At 42.2% G+C, this 18,299-nt stretch overlaps 2 pseudogenes; both read left to right on the top strand.

Moving 5' to 3' along the window:
• The first annotated feature begins 817 nt into the window (after positions 1–817).
• Positions 818–2,291, top strand: LOC110302763 (sentrin-specific protease 2-like; annotated as a pseudogene).
• A 2,704-nt stretch (positions 2,292–4,995) lies between these two features.
• LOC110302765 (sentrin-specific protease 2 pseudogene) lies at positions 4,996–15,473 on the top strand (annotated as a pseudogene).
• Positions 15,474–18,299: the final 2,826 nt, after the last annotated feature.

Here is an 18,299-nt window from a genome sequence, read left to right on the forward strand (position 1 = left end):
TAGAGAGTGTAAGTCAGGTGAATTCTGCATTGGCTCTTAGATCAAGCATAGAAGCACACACACTGAGCTATGCATTTCCCAACCTAGACTACTAAGCCATATTCACGAAACTGAATGTAATCTTACTCTATTGGACAGATGGCAAATTACTTGTGTCTCAGTCCTTCCAAGGATCCAACCCTTAATCCTAGAGTTCATATTTCAAAAAAATATAACCTAGTGAATCCATTCCCCCCCCCAATATTTTATATGTGTATGATAGGATGCTACAATTCTCCCTTATTGAGTTCTAATGGATTTTCTGTTCGCTTCATCTAGACACTGACCAACAGGCACTCATGGATGGAAAGATGTTCTAAGTCCAGAGACCTGCATCATGGTGTGTGTGTGTGTGATGTCCACTCACCTTAGTACGCTGTGAGGATCTCTCAGTCTGCATCAGAACCAGAGCCAGGTCAAGAACGAGGGACAAAAGAGTCTTGCCTCCCTCCAGTGTGGTTGAAGGTGCTGCCAAGGTTTGCTGTCTTCAGGCAACTGTCTGTGGTAACCATAGTGATATCGCTGACTTGGGGTCTCCAGAGGCTCTGTGTGCCCTGAAGCCCCAATTCTCCCAAAAAGGAAAAGGAGCTGCCTGAATTCAAAGGACTTTTCTACAGTGGGACTGGCCAACTGTCATTTAAAGACAAGGTTAGACTGATCAGCAGAGGGAGAACTACTCTAGATAAGCGGTACCTCCATCTGCATTTACCTTGCAACTGACCCCAACACCAAAGGACCTCTGAGCAATTGACCCTGCCGTTTGTGATCTTGGACCACCATGTCCAGTGTGGATAATACATCTTCAACTTCACTACACGATCCTTCATCCATGGAGACAACAACTTCAGAGCCCTCACCAACAGGCTGGCCTATGTGCACTGTGACTTGGACATCAGAAAGCTGTGCTACCACAGAGAGCCAACAGCTGAGCCAAGGCAATCCAAGTACCCCTTCTCCATGGCAACCTATTACCCAGCCTGGGTCAGTGTACTGTGAGCATTCAAGGAGAGGACAAAAGAGGAAGCGCCAGGCAGAGAGTCCACAGGATGTGCAATCTTCAGAGCCAACCCAACCTCTAAAGAGATTGAAACGGGAGCAGCATGAACGAGAGCTTGGGTTTGAAGAGCCAGCCAAGGGTGAGAGAAGAAAAACCCATGTAGATACTGGATTACAGCTAAAGCCCACAGAGGGTATCAAAGTCTCTAGAGAAGTGGCTTTGAGTGATACAAAGTCTGTGGATGCGGGGAAAGGTCCCTATCTTCCTTATAGCACCATTGAAGTAGTTGAACAGAATTACTATAATGGAATGATGGCAAGCTTCTTGGTTTACCTTCAACCCAGTGGCTCAGGGATCTCAGATTCTCCTGGTTCTCACTGGATTCTACTGGATGCCTTAGAGAGGCTGAATGGCTGTGTGGATGGGGAGATCCATGCTTCTGCAACACCTCAAATCTCCACAGAAAGAGGCAGCAACAGCATTCTGCCCAATCAAATGCCATTTACCATGGTCAAAGCAAAAGCTCCAAAATATGCAGACAGGAGCACAGGGCTGGACCGAGGCCCTCTGATCACAGTGGACATGCAAAAGGAAATCAGTAGTGCTCTAGGCCCAGGGCCAAAAGATGAGATCTTGTGTCGTGCCTTCAAGATGGCAATTACTCGAGAAGACATGCGCACTCTGAGGGACACCCAGTGGCTCAATGACACAGTCATCAATTTTTACATGAATCTTCTCATGGCCAGAAACCAAACTGAAGGATACCCTGCACTTTTCGCCTTTAATACCTTACACCAAGTTACAGAATGGGGGCTACAGGTCAGTCAAAAGATGGACCAAGGCAGTAGACCTCTTTGAAAAGGAACTGATCCTGGTGCCGGTAAACCTGAATATGCACTGGAGCCTTGTGGTGACCTACATGAGAGAGAAGAGGATTGTCTACCTGGATTCCATGGGACACAAGAGACCAGAGGTCCTTGAGCTGATTTTCCACTATCTGCAGGAGGAGAGCAGAGCTAGAAGGAATGTGGACCTGAACCCTCTGGACTGGAAGCAGCACAGCATGCCAGCAGAGGAGATTCCTCAGCAGGGGACTATCAGTGACTGTGGCATATTTACCTGTCAATATGCAGATTACATCTCCAGAGGCCAACCCATCACCTTCTCTCAGCAGCACATGCCTCTGTTTAGGAAGAAGATGGTGTGGGAAATCCTGCACCAGTGCTTACTGGAGCCCCAGCCCACTGGCTGCTGAGGCAGCTCTGAAGCCTTTTGTGAATGGAGCCAAGGATTTCAAGCAGTGTGGGCTGAAGAGCCTGGAAACAGGTTCTGGTCTGTCAAGAGTGGGGGATGTCCCTCCTCTTTCTATGGAGTGCTAGCCTGGGACAAGGAAGAGCTGCCTCTGGAGCCATCTATAACATAGATGTGCCCACCACAAATTAGAAACTATTCAACCCGCACTGCACAGACTCACAAGCATACTGCTTTGAGGACTGTCTCTGGGTTGTATCTTTGATGTACACAGGGGGTCTTCAGTAGGTTTCCTACCGTTTTTGCTGTTTCTGTTCCTAAGTTTTAGCTAATTGGAAGTGGATGTTTCCAGAGGTTTTTAGAGTTTAATCCTCACTGTTTTACAGCATTGTACTTGTACAATGGGGCTCTGGAACCTAGACTCCCAGCCCATTATGGACTATTGATAAAAGTGGCATAGATATTTCAAGAACTTTTTGCCTTGAACTAAGGGCATATACCTCATCCTTGGAAGTTGTGTGAAGTGATTTTATAGCTAAATGTGCCTTTTAATCTCAGAAGACTTTGAGTATAAGTCTCACCCTTGTGGGTGCTCTAAATAAATTCCTATTCCAAAAATATTCAACTTCAAGATATTATTCTAAATGTTTTCCTTGTATATAGTAAGCTGAAATTAAATATTTCATCTTTAATGTATTCTACAACCTTATCCACCTTCCTAGTTAGACTTAGTGATTCTTAGTGTCCATACTGTTTAATGTATATAATGCAAACTTACAACTAGCGCTACTTCATATGAAAATTTGAAATTAGGTCTTCTATTGATTATAAATCTTGCATTTCTGTCCATGAGGTGTTTGTTGAATAAAGTTTATTATTACTAGAACATATTTTGTCAGGTCTGGTTCCTGCTGTTCCTTACATGGTGTACTGAGTTTGTCTGAGATATGTGGAAAGCAGATACCCTGGGGGAGATTCATCAGGGTAAACTGCTCATACATTTGCATGTTAGTTGTTGTTTATTGTTCTCAGCCCCTGGTGTGAAGCAAGAGCACTGTAGTTAGGACCTCTCCTCTCTCCTGGATTGTAAGTGAACATAGGAGAATCTCAGTAGTGCAGAACACAATGGCGCCTGTAGAGACACAGCAATGTACCCGGTCTATGTAATGGGAGCGCTGATCTCAGAAGTGTGCAGGCATGTGCAAGCAAACCTGTGAATGTGTGCACACATACATACAGAACACACTCACATCTTCCAATGAGCCCAAAACAACTGTAGAAAACACTTAGCTAGGTGTCCTTTGGGAGAGGCATTGCTTAGATGGCTGTTTCCTTTCTCCTTGACCTCTGATATCTATATTATCATCAGAAGATTATATTTCTGGTCTGTTACAATATGGACCATGACTGTCAAGTCCTTTCTGCATAAATCCAGCCCACAGCTTAGATGTATAGACGTGTAATTTCAGCTTTCTGGGGAGGAGTTAAGAACATTCTTTGGTGGAGTCTTCCAGGCTGTGTATGAACACCTTGTCTCACAACCAAGGGTCTGCCTGTTCCACATCCAAAATCACCTTCCCCTTGTTGTGGTTATCCTGCAGAATCTTCCAGTCACAGCTGAAGGAGTTGCCTTGGAATTGGTTGCAACAGTATCTTATTGTCCTGTAGATAATGACCCAACTTAGCTTAGCTTCACTTTTGGACATTTGGCTCGCTGGATCTAATTAACTAAGGCATTTAAAATATTTAGTTTTCAAGGACACAAGTACAATGCCTAGATGCTGTTGATGATGTATGTGAAACTAATTCTTGTTTGACATGAAACCACTGTCCAATGTTCATAGGGACATAGATATTGTTGAATGTATTCTAAAAGTCATGGGTGAAAAGCTACACAAATTTCATTCATTTTCTAGATCAAAGGAGATAATCTCCAGAGCAACAGTTTTAGAGTGACCTCACAGAGTCTTACCACAAAGAACCAATTTTGGTAGATCACCAAAATTCTGTAGTCACCATTCAACACACTCTCTTCCTGGTTCAGAACATTAGAACTTAGCAGTATCTTATCTCGTACTTGGTTTGCTATACTGAAAGCCACTGGAGAATGTCTGTACCTTTCATCCAGGAGCTGTCATATATTATGAAAAGCGGGTCCACAACCTCCATTTCTTTTCAGGAACTGCATTGTCCAGTCCTTTTGTCAGTGCTCATTTCCAAGCAAGAGGGCAACCAGAAGACGCAGAATTGGGGTTTTCTATAAATTCTGGGCATAAAGAAACTACTGGGTGGCATGAAAGATCTTTGCATTTTCTCTGCCATCTAAAACCAGAACCACCTTGTCAACATAAATGGAGACAAACCCAGGAAGGACAGCTGGGCCAGTGATCAAGCTGTAGAACACAGCACACCACAAACAGAGAAAGAAACCGAACACAAGTATCTGTGATCAAATCTTCCACTCTCTTTCAGTCTTTGTAGAAATGGTATTTCTGGGATAACAATCTTTCTGGTTGACAGGACAGAGTCTCTTACAAAGCAGGTCTGCCTTTCTACTAACTAAACATACACCTTCCTATGATTCAATTATTATACAATAAAGCTGATGTATATGATGATGAATGGCATTAGATCATCAAGGAGTAAAGATGAAAAAGTAAGGATAAATATTGGTACTTATCAGATTCTGCGTATTTTATTATTCACATATGAATTCTTTGAGAAGAATTCCAACACCTCATATCCCCACAGAAAGAGGCAGCAACAGCATTCTGCCCAATCAATGCCAATACCCATGGTCAAAGCAAAAGCTCCCAAAAATGCAGACTGGAGCACAGGGATAGACTGAGGCCCTTTGATCACAGCAGACATGCAAAAGGAAATCAGTAGTGCTCTAGGCCCAGGGCCAAAAGATGAGATCTTGTGTCATGCCTTCAAGATGGCAATTACTCAATAAAACATGCGCATCCTGAGGGACACCCAGTGGCTCAATGACACAGTCATCAATTTTTACATGTATCTTCTCATGGCCAGAAACCAAACTGAAGGATACCCTGCACTTTTCGCCTTTAATACCTTCTTTTACACCAAGTTACAGAGTCGGGGCTACAGGTCTGTCAAAAGATGTACAAGTACTGTGTCTAGATGACTGTTGATGTTGTAGGTGAAACTAATTCATTTTTTTTTCACTTGAGACCCCATTTTTTTATTGGGTATTTATTTCAATTACATTTCCAATGCTAACCCAAAAGTCCCCCACATGCTCCCCCACCCACTCCCCTACCCACCTACTCCCACTTCTTGGCCCTTCTGTTCCCTTGTACTCAGGCATATAAAGTTTGCACGACCAATGGGCCTCTCTTTCCACTGATAGCCTACTAGGCCACCTTCTGATTCATATGCAGCTAGGAACACGAGCTCTGGGTTGGGGTGGGGGCATTGGTTAGTTCATATTGTTGTTCCACCTATAGGATTGCAGATCCCTTCAGCTCCTTGGGTACTTTCTCTAGCTCCTCCATCGGGGGCCCTGTGATGCATCCAATAGATGACTGTAAGCATCCACTTCTGTGTTTGCCAGGCCCCAGCATAGTCTCACAAGAGACAGCCATATCTGGGTCCTTTTAGCAAAATCTTGGTAGTGTATGCAATGGCGTCAGCGTTTGGAAGCTGATTATGGGATTGATCCCCGGATATGGTGGTTTCTAGATGGTCCATCATTTCGTCTAAGCTCCAAACTTTGTCTCTGTAACTCCTTCCATGGGTGTTTTGTTCCTAATTCTAAGAAGTGGCAAAATGTCCACACTTTGGTGTTCATTCTTCTCCAGTTTCATGCCTTTAGCAAATTGTATCTTATATCTTGGGTATTCTAAATTTCTGGGCTAATATCCACTTATCAGTGAGTACATATTGTGTGAGTTCCTTTGTGATTGGGTTACCTCACTCAGGATGATGCCCTCCAGGTCCATCCATTTGCCTAGGAATTTCATAAATTCATTCTTTTTAATAGCTGAGTAGTACTCCATTGTGTAAATGTACCATATTTTCTGTATCCATTCCTCTGCTGAGGGGCATCTCGGTCCTTTCCAGCTTCTGGCTATTATAAATAAGGCTGCTATGAACATAGTGGAGGAGCATGTGTCCTTCTTACCAGTTGGAACATTTTCTGGATATATGCCCATGAGAGGTATTGTGGGATCCTCCGGTAATACTATGTCCAATATTCTGAGGAACTGCCAGATTGATTTCCAGAGTCGTTGTACAAGCTTGCAATCCCACCAGCAATGGAGGAATGTTCCTCTTTCTCCACATCCTCACCAGCATCTGCTGTCCCCTGAATTTTTGATCTTAGCCATTCTGACTGGTGTGAGGTGGAATCTCAGGGTTGTTTTGATTTGAATTTCCCTTATGATTAAGGATGTTAAACATTTTTTCAGGTGCTTCTCAGCCATTCAGTATTCCTCAGGTGAGAATTTTTGTTTAGCCCTGAGCCCCATTTTTTAATGGGGTTATTTGATTTTCTGGAGTCCACCTTCTTGAGTTCTTTATATATATTGGATATTAGTCCCCTATCTGATTTAGGGTAGGTAAAGATCCTTTCCCAATCTGTTGGTGGCCTTTTTGTCTTATTGATGGTGTCTTTTGCCTTGTAGAAGCTTTGCAATTTTATTAGGTCCCATTTGTTGATTCTAGATCTTACTGCACAAGCCATTGCTGTTCTATTCAGGAATGTTTCCCCTGTAGCCATATCTTCGAGGGTTTCCCCTACTTTCTCCTCTATAAGTTTCAGTGTCTCTGGTTTTATGTGGAGTTCCTTGATCTACTTAGATTTGACTTTAGTACAAGGAGATAGGGATGGATCAATTCGCATTCTTCTACATGATAACTGCCAGTGTGCCAGCACCATTTGTTGAAAATGCTGTCTTTTTTCCACTGGATGGTTTTTGTTCCCTTGTCATAGATCAAGTGGCCATAGATGTGTGGGTTCATTTCTGGGTCTTCAATTCTATTGCATTGGTCTACTTGTCTGTCACTGTACAAGTACCATGCAGTTTTTATCACAATTGCTCTGTAGTACAGCTTTAGGTCAGGCATGGTGATTCCACCAGAGGTTCTTTTATCTTTGAGAAGAGTTTTTGCTATCCTAGGTTTTTTGTTATTCCAGATGAATTTGCAGATTGCCTTTCTTATTCTTGCAGAATTGAGTTGGAATTTAGATGGGGATTGCATTGAATCTGTAGATTGCTTTTGGCAAGATAGCCATTTTTACTATATTGATTTTGCTAATCCATGAGCATGGGAGAGCTTTCCATCTTCTGAGATCTTCTTTAATTTCTTTCTTCAGAGACTTGATGTTCTTATCATACAGATCTTTCACTTCCTTAGTTAATGACACGCCAAGGTATTTTATATTATTTGTGACTATTGAGAAGTGTGCTGTTTTTCTAATTTCTTCCTCAGCCTGTTTATTCTTTGTGTATAGGAAGGCCATTGACTTTTTTGAGTTAATTTTATATCCAGCTACTTCATTGAAGCTGTTTATCAGGCTTAGGATTTCTCTGGTGGAATTTTTAGGATAACTTATATATACTATTATATCATCTGCAAAAAGTGATATTTTGACTTCTTCCTTTCCAATTTGTATCCTCTTGATCTCCTTTTGTTGTCGAATTGCTCTGGCTAGGACTTCAAGTAAAATGTTGAATAGGTAGGGACAAAGTGGACAGCCTTGTCTAGTCCCTGATTTTAGTGGGATTGCTTCCAGCCTCTCACCATTTACTTTGATGTTGGCTACTGGTTTGCTGTAGATTGCTTTTATCATGTTTAGGTATGGGCCTTGAATTCCTGATCTTTCCAAGACTTTTATCATGAATGGGTGTTGGATTTTGTCAAATGTTTTCTCTGCATCCAAGGAGATGATCACATGGTTTTTGTCTTTGAGTTTGTTTATATACTGGATTACGTTGATGGATTTCTGTATATTGAACCATCCCTGCATTCCTGGGATGAAACCTACTTGGTCAGGATGGATGATTGCTTTGATGTGTTCTTGGATTCGGTTAGCAAGAACTTTATTGAGGATTTTTGCATCGATATTCATAAGGGAAATTGGTCTGAAGTTCTCTATCTTTGTTGGGTCTTTTTGTGGTTTAGGTATCAGAGTAATTGTGGCTTCATAGAATGAGTTGGGTAGATTCCCTTCTGTTTCTATTTTGTGGAATAGTTTGTGAAGAACTGGGATTAGATCTTCTTTGAAGGTCTGATAGAACTCTGCACTAAACCCATCTGGTCCAGGACTTTATTGGTTGGGAGACTATTAATGACTGCTTCTATTGCTTTAGGGGATATAGGACTGTTTAGATCATTAACCTGATCTTGATTTAACTGTGGTACCTGGTATCTGTCTAGAAACTTGTCCATTTCATCCAGGTTTCCAGTTTTGTTGAGTATAGCCTTTTGTAGAAGTATCTGATGGTGTTTTGGATTTCTTCAGGATCTGTTATTATTCCACCCTTTTCATTTCTGATTTTGTTAATTAGAATGCTTTCCCTCTGCCCTCTAGTGAGTCTGGCTAAGGGTTTATCTATCTTGTTGATTTTCTCAAAGAACCAGCTCCTCGTTTGTTTGATTCCTCGAATAGTTCTTCTTGTTTCCACTTGGTTGATTTCGCCCCTGAATTTGATTATTTCCTGTTGTCTACTACTCTTGGGTGAATTTGCTTCCATTTGTTCTAGAGCTTTTAGGTGAGTTGTCACGCTGCTAATGTGTGCTCTCTCTAGTTTCTTTTTGGAGGCACTCAGGGCTATGAGTTTTCCTCTTAGAAAAGCTTTCATTTTGTCACATAAGTTTGGGTATGTTGTGGCTTCAATTTCATTAAACTCCAAAAAGGCCTTAATTTTTTTCCTTATTCCTTCTTTGACCAAGGTATCATTGAGGAGATTATTGTTCAGTTTACACATGAATGTTGGCTTTCTATTATTTATTTTCTTATTGAAGATCAGCCTTAGGCCATGGTGATCTAATAAGATGCATGGGACAATTTCAATATTTTTGTATCTGTTGAGGCTTGTTTTGTGTCCAATTATGTGGTAGTTTTGGAGAAGGTACCATGAGGTCCGAGAAGAAGGTATATCCTTTTGTTTTAGGATAAAATGTTCTGTAGATATCTGTTAGATTCATTTGTTTAATAACTTCTGTTAGTTTCACTGTTTCCCGGTTTAGTTTCTATTTCCATGATCTGTCCATTGGTGAAAGTGGTGTGTTGAAGTCTCCCACTACTATTGTGTGAGGTGCAATGTGTGCTTTGAGCTTTACTAAAGTTTCTTTAATGAATGTGGCTGCCCTTGTATTTGGAGCATAGATATTCAGAATTGAGAGTACCTCTTGGAAGATTTTACCTTTGATCAGTATAAAGTGCCCCTCCTTGTCTTTTTTGATGACCTTGGGTTGGAAGTCGATTTTATTTGATATTAGAATGGCTACTCCATCTTGTTTCTTCAGACTATTTGCTTGGAAAATTGTTTTCCAGCCATTCATTCTGAGGTAGTGTCTATCTTTTTCCCTGAGATGGGTTTCCTGTAAGCAGCAAAATGTTGGGTCCTGTTTGTGTAGCCAGTCTGTTAGTCTATGTCTTTTTATTGGGGAGTTGAGTCCATTGATAGTAAGAGATATTAAGGAAAAGTAATTGTTGCTTCCTATTATTTTTGTTGTTAAAGTTGGCATTCTGTTCTTGTGGCTGTCTTATTTTAGGTTTGTTGAGGGATTACCTTCTTGCTTTTTCTAGGGCGTGGTTTCCATCCTTGTATTGTTTTTTTTCTTTTATTATCTTTTGAGGGGCTGGATTCGTGGAAAGATAATGTGTGAATTCGTTTCTGTCGTGGAATTTTTTGTTTCTCCATCTAAGGTAATTGAAAGTTTGGCTGGGTATAGTAGTCTGGGTTGATATTTGTGTTCTCTTAGTGTCTGTATAACATCTGTCCAAGCTCTTCCTGCTTTCATAGTCTCTGGTTAAAAATATGGTGTAATTCTGATAGGCTTGCCTTTATGTGTTACTTGACCCTTTTCCCTTACTGCTTTTAATGTTCTATCTTTATTTAGTGCATTTGTTGTTCTTATTATTATGTGTCGGGGGGAATTTCTTTTCTGGTCCAGTCTTTTTGGAGTTCTGTAGGGTTCTTGTTTGTTCGTGGGCGTCTCTTTCTCTAGGTTTGGGAAGTTTTCTTCTATAATTTTGTTGAAGATATTTGCTGGCCGTTTAAGTTGAAAATCTTCATTTTCATCTACTCCTATTATTCGTAGGTTTGGTCTTCTCATTGTGCCCTGGATTTTCTGGATGTTTTGAGTTAGGGTCTTTTTGCATTTTGTATTTTCTTTGATTGTTGTGCCAATGTTCTCTATGGAATCTTCTGCACTTGAGATTCTCTCTTCCATCTCTTGTATTCTGTTGCTGATGCTCAAATCTATGGTTCCAGATTTCTTTCCTAGGGTTTCTATCTCCAGCATTGCCTCACTTTGCGTTTTCTTTATTGTGTCTACTTCCCTTTTTAGGTCTTGGATGGTTTTATTCAATTCCATCATCTGTTTGGTTGTGTTTTCATGCTATTATTTAAGGGATTTTTGTGCTTGCTCTTTATGGTCTTCTACCTGTTTATCAGTGTTCTCCTGTATTTCTTTAAGTGAGTTATTAAAGTCCTTATTGATGTCCTCTACTATCATCATGTGATATGCTTCTAAATCTGGGTCTAGCTTTTCAGGTGTGTTGGGGTACCCTGGACTGGGAGAGGTGGGAGTGATGAGTTCTAGTGATGGTGAGTGGTCTTGGTTTCTGTTAGTAAGATTTTTACGTTTACCTTTTGCCATCTGGCAATCTCTGGAGTTAGTTGATTTAGTTGTCTCTGGTTAGAGCTTGTTCCTCAGGTGATTGTGTTAGCCTCTATCAGCAGACCTGGGAGACTAGCTCTCTCCTCTGAGTTTCAGTGGTCAGAGTACTCTCTGCAGGCAAGCTTTCCTCTTACAGGGAAGGTGCACAGATATCTGGCATTCGGACCTCCCTCCTGGCCGAAGATGAAGGCCCAAAACAGGACCTGTCCCCGAAGGTGTGTTGCTTCGGCCTGTCCCAGAAGCTGTTAGCTTCTGTATTCAACACTCTCACCTGTGCAGAATACTCTCAGAGGATTCCCGGAACCAAGATGTCTGCCGCCAATGCTCAGGGAAAGCGCTCTCAGGACGGGCAGACACCTATCCTCTGCTGGGAAAGTGGCCGGATGTCTGGGGCCCAAAAAGGGGGCTGCCTCAGAAGCTCTGTGGCTCCCGCCTTTCCCAGAAGCTGTTAGCTTCTGTATTCGACACTCTCACCTGTGCATACTACTTTTGGAAGAGTCCTGGAAGCAAGATGTCTGCCTCTGATGCTCAGGCAAAGCACTCCCAGGCAAACTAATTCTTATTAGACATGAAATCTCCGTCCAATTTCACAAACTTTGTCCACCTGAGTTCAATCTCCAACCAACACAGAAGAGACTAACAGAAGTTTTCTTCTGACTTTAACCTGTAAAACCTTAAACACACACACACACACAAACACACAGAGGCACACGTACACACACAGGAACAGGCACACACATACACACATACACACACACACACACACACACACACACACTCAGGTGAGTTATAGAAAGAGAGCAAACACAGGTCAAAATGGCAAGAACTAACTGTCTTTCAAACCCTGTCCAGATGTGAAGAGGTTTGATAGCAACTGTGATGGCTATTCTGGGTTGTCAACTTGATTGTATCTGGAATTAATTAAAACCCCCATATTAAGGGGAATACCTGTGAAGGATATTGGCTTAATTTGAGGTGGAAAAGTCTGCTTTTAATCCTTATCTTTAAGGTGGGGCTAATCTATGTTAATGAAACTTTGAGATAAATCAAAACAGGTGGCATTTACCCATGTCTTATCTTGGCCATGCCTACTTCTCACAGCATATATAAGGCTGTGCAAGAAGGAAGTTCTGTTCTTTGCCTCCTAGTTCTTGAGTAGACAAGAGGTCCATTCCTCCACTGTCCTCCAGAGAGTACTTCTTTGGGAATCTGGCATTTACTGAAGACCAGCTGAGACTTTCAAACTGGTGGACTGAAAAACTACTGGACACATATATCTTCCATTCCTAGGAAGACATCTTTGGAATTCCTGGACCACACACTGTAAGTCATGTTAATATAAACAATATCTCCATGTGTATATATATATATATATATATGTTTTAGTATGTGTGTATGTACATTTGTATGTCTATGGGTTTGATACAGTTACTACTGACTAATACAGCAATCTAGGGGATCATAATTCAATAAGACTCAGATATAATTAGAGGCAGATACCCCCAGGCAGGATTTCCTGAGAGTTTACTGGCATAGAAGCCTTCTATATGTGCTAGCAAGGATAACTCAGATTCCAGCTGTCTCCTTAGATGGGGGCCCTCTCCCTATCTCTAGTGGTGCTGATTTGCTGGAATTGAGTAGCATTGAGCCATAGCAGGCAGTATGGAGGAAGGTAAGGTGGTTCTTCCCCAAGAGAGCACAGCCACAACAAAGACGTCCATCTCAGCTGAGCTTAGGAAAACAAAGCCAGTACTTTTCCATGTGGTGTGCTTTGGGGATAGCAAGAAAGGCCCCTCAGATGGCCTCTCCTCATGCTCAAAATCAATTTAAGGCTTCTTGGTGTACCAAGTCTATGATCCATTCATGGCTCAGCATCCTTGGATGGGGCCTATTCCACTGTGACAAAACAATCAAACACACAAAGAAACAAACAATTAAACAAACAAACAAACAAACAAAAAACCCTGAGACTGTCAGTTCGTGTGACCCATGTTTCCACATGTGCACAAGTAACTCTGTTATGCAGAGATGTTTACCTGTGTGTATGTGTGTTTTTGTGTGGTTGTTTCAAATTGCTTCTGTAGATTTGCCTACACATACCAGAGCTTATCACGTGGTTTCTTCTTCGGATCTCCACTTGATTGACTCAAGCCTTGCCTGTTTTGTTTGTTTGTTTGTTGGCTAGGCCGACTGCCCAGCCAGCTCTGGAGAGCAGCCTGACTCTGTTTCCAATGTGCATGTTACATGCATGTTCAGACTTGCTTGAATTGTTACATGGGTGCCTGAGGATCAAGATCAGATCTGAAACTTAGAAAACAAGTGTCCTGACCACCCAGCCATGCTTCAAGGCCTCCTATTATTCTTATTTGCTTTTCGGGAACATCAGCAGCAACAAAGAAAAGTGAACAAAGGGCTGGAGACAGAGCTAAGATAGTGAAGTCCTTCCAAAACAACCATCATATACAAAATGATATTAGTAATGCTTGCCAGGGAAATGTTAGTGATCACCCAAAACACATACAGGACACAATCTGATGCATATCAGAGCATGGATTTAATCTATTCCAGCTAGCTTGCCACCTACCACTACCCCCTTAAAGCACCACATTCCTTCAGGAAGGATTTGGTGGTGGAGGATCTACAGATGTAGTTATGGGCAAGGCTTTACAATAAGTAGTGTGATGGTTTTTATATCCTTGGACCAGGAAGTGGCACCATCTGAAGGTGTGGCCTTGTTGGAATAGGTTTGACCTGGTTGGAATGGGTGTGTCACTGTGGTTGTGGGCATAAGATCCTCACCCTAGTTGCCTAGAAGTCAGTCTTCCACTAGAAGCCTTTGGATGAAGACATACAACTCTCAGCTCCTCCTGCACCATGCCTGCCTGGATGCTGCCATGCTCCCACCTTGATAATAATGGACCGAACCTCTGAACCTGTAAGCCAGCCCCAATTAAATGTTGTTTTTTAAAAGACTTGCCTTGGTCATTCTGTCTGTTCACAGCAGTAAAACCTTGACTAATACAGAAGTTGGTACTGGGAGTGGGGTACTGCTGTGATAGGCCTGACCATGCTTTTATTTGAAAGAATGTGGATTTTTGGACTTTGGATTTGGAACTCAGTGGAATGCTTTAAATGGGGCTTAATGGGTCATCCTAGTAGGAATATGGAAGACTTTGTTGCTGGGAGTAATTTGAACTGTGTTGACCTGGCCCAAGACATTTCAAAGAAGAAGAATTTCAGTATGTGCCATAAAGACCGTTTTTGTGGTATTTTTGTGAAGAATATGGCTACTTTTTACCCTTGTCTGAAAAGTCTGCCTGAGTCTAAGGTGAAGAGACTTGGATTAATTGCATTAATTGCATTGACAAAGGAAGTTTCAAAAAAGCCCAGCAGAGACTTTGTTCTCTGGTTAAGTCTCACAAAGAGAAGTTTGAACAAGCATAGCAAGCTTAGAAAGGCCAAATATAAAATATATGGTTCGAATATTAAAGGGGTACCAGGAAGTGAAATGGAGCAAAATCTTGTGTTCTAGGAGATAACAGATTAAGGGAGTAGGACCTTGGGGCAAGATTCTACCCAGCTTAATTAGATCCAGGCATGGTGGTACACACCTTTAATCCCATGAGACAAGCATGCTGATCTGTGCATTCAAGGTCAATCTACAGAGCAAGAACCAGGATAGCCAAGCTTAGACAGTGAAGGATTTAGAAAACATAAAGCTAGTGATAATATAATAGTACAAGGAGATCATATTCTAGTTCCTGTAAGCCACAGAACTCGGCAGATTCAGCCATGTGGCTCTGGCTCTAGAGTTAAGAATGGAAGGAACTGCTGGGAAATTGATGCTGGTTAGCTGGAGCTAAGGAATTAGCAGTGATTAAGAAGAGACCAGCATCGTTGAGGTGAAATCTTCTGGAAACTGTTCCTGGTGCCGGTAAACCTGAATATGCACTGGAGCCTTGTGGTGACCTACATGAGAGAGAAGAGGATTGTCTACCTGGATTCCATGGGACACAAGAGACCAGAGGTCCTTGAGCTGATTTTCCACTATCTGCAGGAGGAGAGCAGAGCTAGAAGGAATGTGGATCTGAACCCTCTGGACTGGAAGCAGCACAGCATGCCAGCAGAGGAGATTCCTCAGCAGGGGACTACCAGTGACTGTGGCATGTTTTCCTGTCAATATGCAGATTACATCTCCAGAGGCCAACCCATCACCTTCTCTCAGCAGCACATGCCTCTCTTTAGGAAGAAGATGGTGTGGGAAATCCTGCACCAGTGCTTACTGTTGTCCCACCCCTCTGGCTGCTGAGGTAGCTCTGGAGCATTTTGTGGATGGAGCCAAGGATTTCAAGCAGTGTGGGCTGAAGAGCCTGGAAACAGGTTCTGGTCTGTCAAGAGTGGGGGATGTCCCACATCCTTCTATGGAGTGCCAACCTGGGACAAGGAAGAGCTGCATCTGAAGCCATCTATGAGATAGATGTGCCAACTAAGGCATTTATGATTCTCAGATTAAAGGAATCAGCAGGAGGAATGCAATGGCTGACAGCAAAGTCATCAGCCAGGAAGAACCTTAACATGAGCTTGGGAACCAAATGCTGGACCTCTCTTCTGACTTGGATGTATGGTTTTTTGTTTTTGATTTTTTCTTTTTCTCAGAGTACAGTCCAATCGTGCCTAATGATTCTTGGGTGCCTTGCACGGAAAGGACAATTTTCTTTTAAAGTAACACAGTCACCTCTTGTTCTGCATAGAGCAATTTGAATGTTCTTCAGGTTGCAAAATTGCTTCAGCTAATGAATCCACCTGCTGATAGTTCTTGATCTAGTTGGTTTTAACTGGTAGGGTTTTTGATAATATGGGAGCCCCGAGGCCAGCTTGAGTCCAGTACACACTAGAGGTAGTCATTTGTCCTTTTTCGAGGGAGTTTTCTAGGATCCTAAGCTTTTTTTTTTTTTTTTTTCCCCAGCCTATTGTTGAAGACAAGGGCCAAATACTCTCTTCTGTAACTGCTCCTCAGGTGAAATTAGGATGTCGTTTTCAGGGCCCTTTAACTGTTAGTCAAAGGCTGAGAGGGGATCCAGGCAATGGGGTTTTCATCAGAACCATCTAGTTTCCTGACCTAGATGAAGAGACAGGGAGCAATCATGTCAGCTGGATTACTTGCTCATATCAGTTCTTACAAGTCCAGGCTCTCTAGTTTTGTAGGACTACCTGGGGCTGGTATAATGTAGATTGCTTTTAGAGCAGTTTTGTAGTTTGATGCTGATTCTTGCATGGCACCTGTCAACTGAATAGGAATCTGTAAGGACAGATATAAACTGGGATGGAAGTTAAAGGTAAGAAACTTAAATGAAAATCTACCATTTGGAGCTTCCCCCTCAGGAACAGGCAACAGGCAGGGACCTTAATCTGTTAACTGACTTGACAAGATTACTTATCTGGAGTCCATTTGGCCTGTGACAGGTGGATCCAAGTCCAACTCCCTGAAGCTTATATGAGTTCTATTAACAAATTCTAGTTACAAAAAGAGATAAGTGTGCTTTGAGAGTAGACTCACATCTTTTAGTCATTGCAAAAGCATGGGAACTCAAAACAATTATTTTGGGTCAAAAACCATTAACATTCTTTATCTATATGTCCAATTTTCTGAGGAAGCGCCAGACTGATTTCCACAGTGGTTGTACAAGCTTGCAATCCCACCAACAACAGAGGAGTGTTCTTCTTTCTCCACATCCTCGTCAGCATCTGCTGTGACCTGAATTTTTGATCTTAGCCATTCTGACTGGTGTGAGGTGGAATCTCAGGGTTGTTTGGATTTGCATTTCCCTGATGATTAAGGATGTTGAACATTTTTTTCAGGTGTTTCTCAACCATTCGGTATTCCTCAGTTGAGAATTCTTTGTTTAGTTCTGTACCCTATTTTTTAATAGGGTTATTTGATTTTCTGGAGTCAGTACTTCAGGGAGTTCAACTCTCTGTGAGTCTCAGTGGTCAGAGTACTCTCAGGAGGCAAGTGCACAGAAGTCTGGAGCTCAGCTCTGCCTCTGGCTGAAGATGAAGGCCTGAAAGGGACCCTTTCCCAGAAGCTATGTTGCTTCTGCCACCTGCATGCTCTCCTGCACAGTCTCATGCTTTTTCTTTTTAACAGCTGAGTAATACTCCATATTACAAATGTACCACATTTTCTTTATGTATTTTTCAGTTGAGGGATTTGAGGTTGTTTCCCGTTTCCTGGCTATTATGAATAAAGCCTCTATGAACATGATTGGACAAGTGTCCTTGTGGAAGGATGAAGCATTTTTTTTTAATGGCTTTTTGAGATGGAGTTTTTCTGTGTAGCCCTGGCTGTCCTGGAACTCACTCTGTAGACCAGGCTGGCCTGGAAGTCAGAAATCCACCTGCCTCTGCCTCCTACATTCTGGGATTAAAGGCATGTGCCACCACTGCCCGGTGATAGGATGAAGCATTCTTTAGGTATGTACCCAGAAATGGTATAGCTGGGACTTGATCAAGAAACCACCATATTAATTTCTATAATGGCTATACAAGTTTGCAATCCCACCAAAGTGTTCTTGATCCACATCCTTCCCAGCATGGGCTGACACTTGTGTTATTGATCTTAGCCATTCTGACAGGTGTAAGATAGAGTTTTGAAGTAGTTTTGACTTTCCTTTCCCTGATGGCTAAGGATGTTGAGCATTTCTTTAAGTGTTTCTCAGGCATTTGACGTCTAAGATTCTGTTTATGTCTGCTCTTCATTTTTTAAATTATTTTTACATTTATTTACTTACTGTACAATCCAGTATCAGCCTTTCCTCTCCTCTCAGTACCCCTCACACAATTCCTCTGCCCACTTCACCTTCTCTTTCTCTTCTGAGAAGGGGAAGCCCCCCCCTTCTTGCTGTGCCCCCAACACCCTGCACATCAAGTTTCTGTGGGACTAGTCATATCCTCTCCCACTGAGGCAAGACAAGGAGGTCCATTTCGGGGAGCAGGATCCACAGGCGGCCAAGCAACAGGCTCAAGGTGCTCCAGTTGTTGGGGGACCTGCATGAAGGCCAAGCTACTTATTTGCTGCATATGTGCAGGGGCCTAGGTCCAGACCATGCTTGCTCTCTGGTTGGTGATTCAGTCT

The sequence above is a fragment of the Mus caroli genome, unplaced genomic scaffold (genome assembly GCF_978045245.1).
Source record: "Mus caroli unplaced genomic scaffold, Mus_caroli_1 scaffold_9, whole genome shotgun sequence".
NCBI lineage: Eukaryota > Metazoa > Chordata > Mammalia > Rodentia > Muridae > Mus > Mus caroli.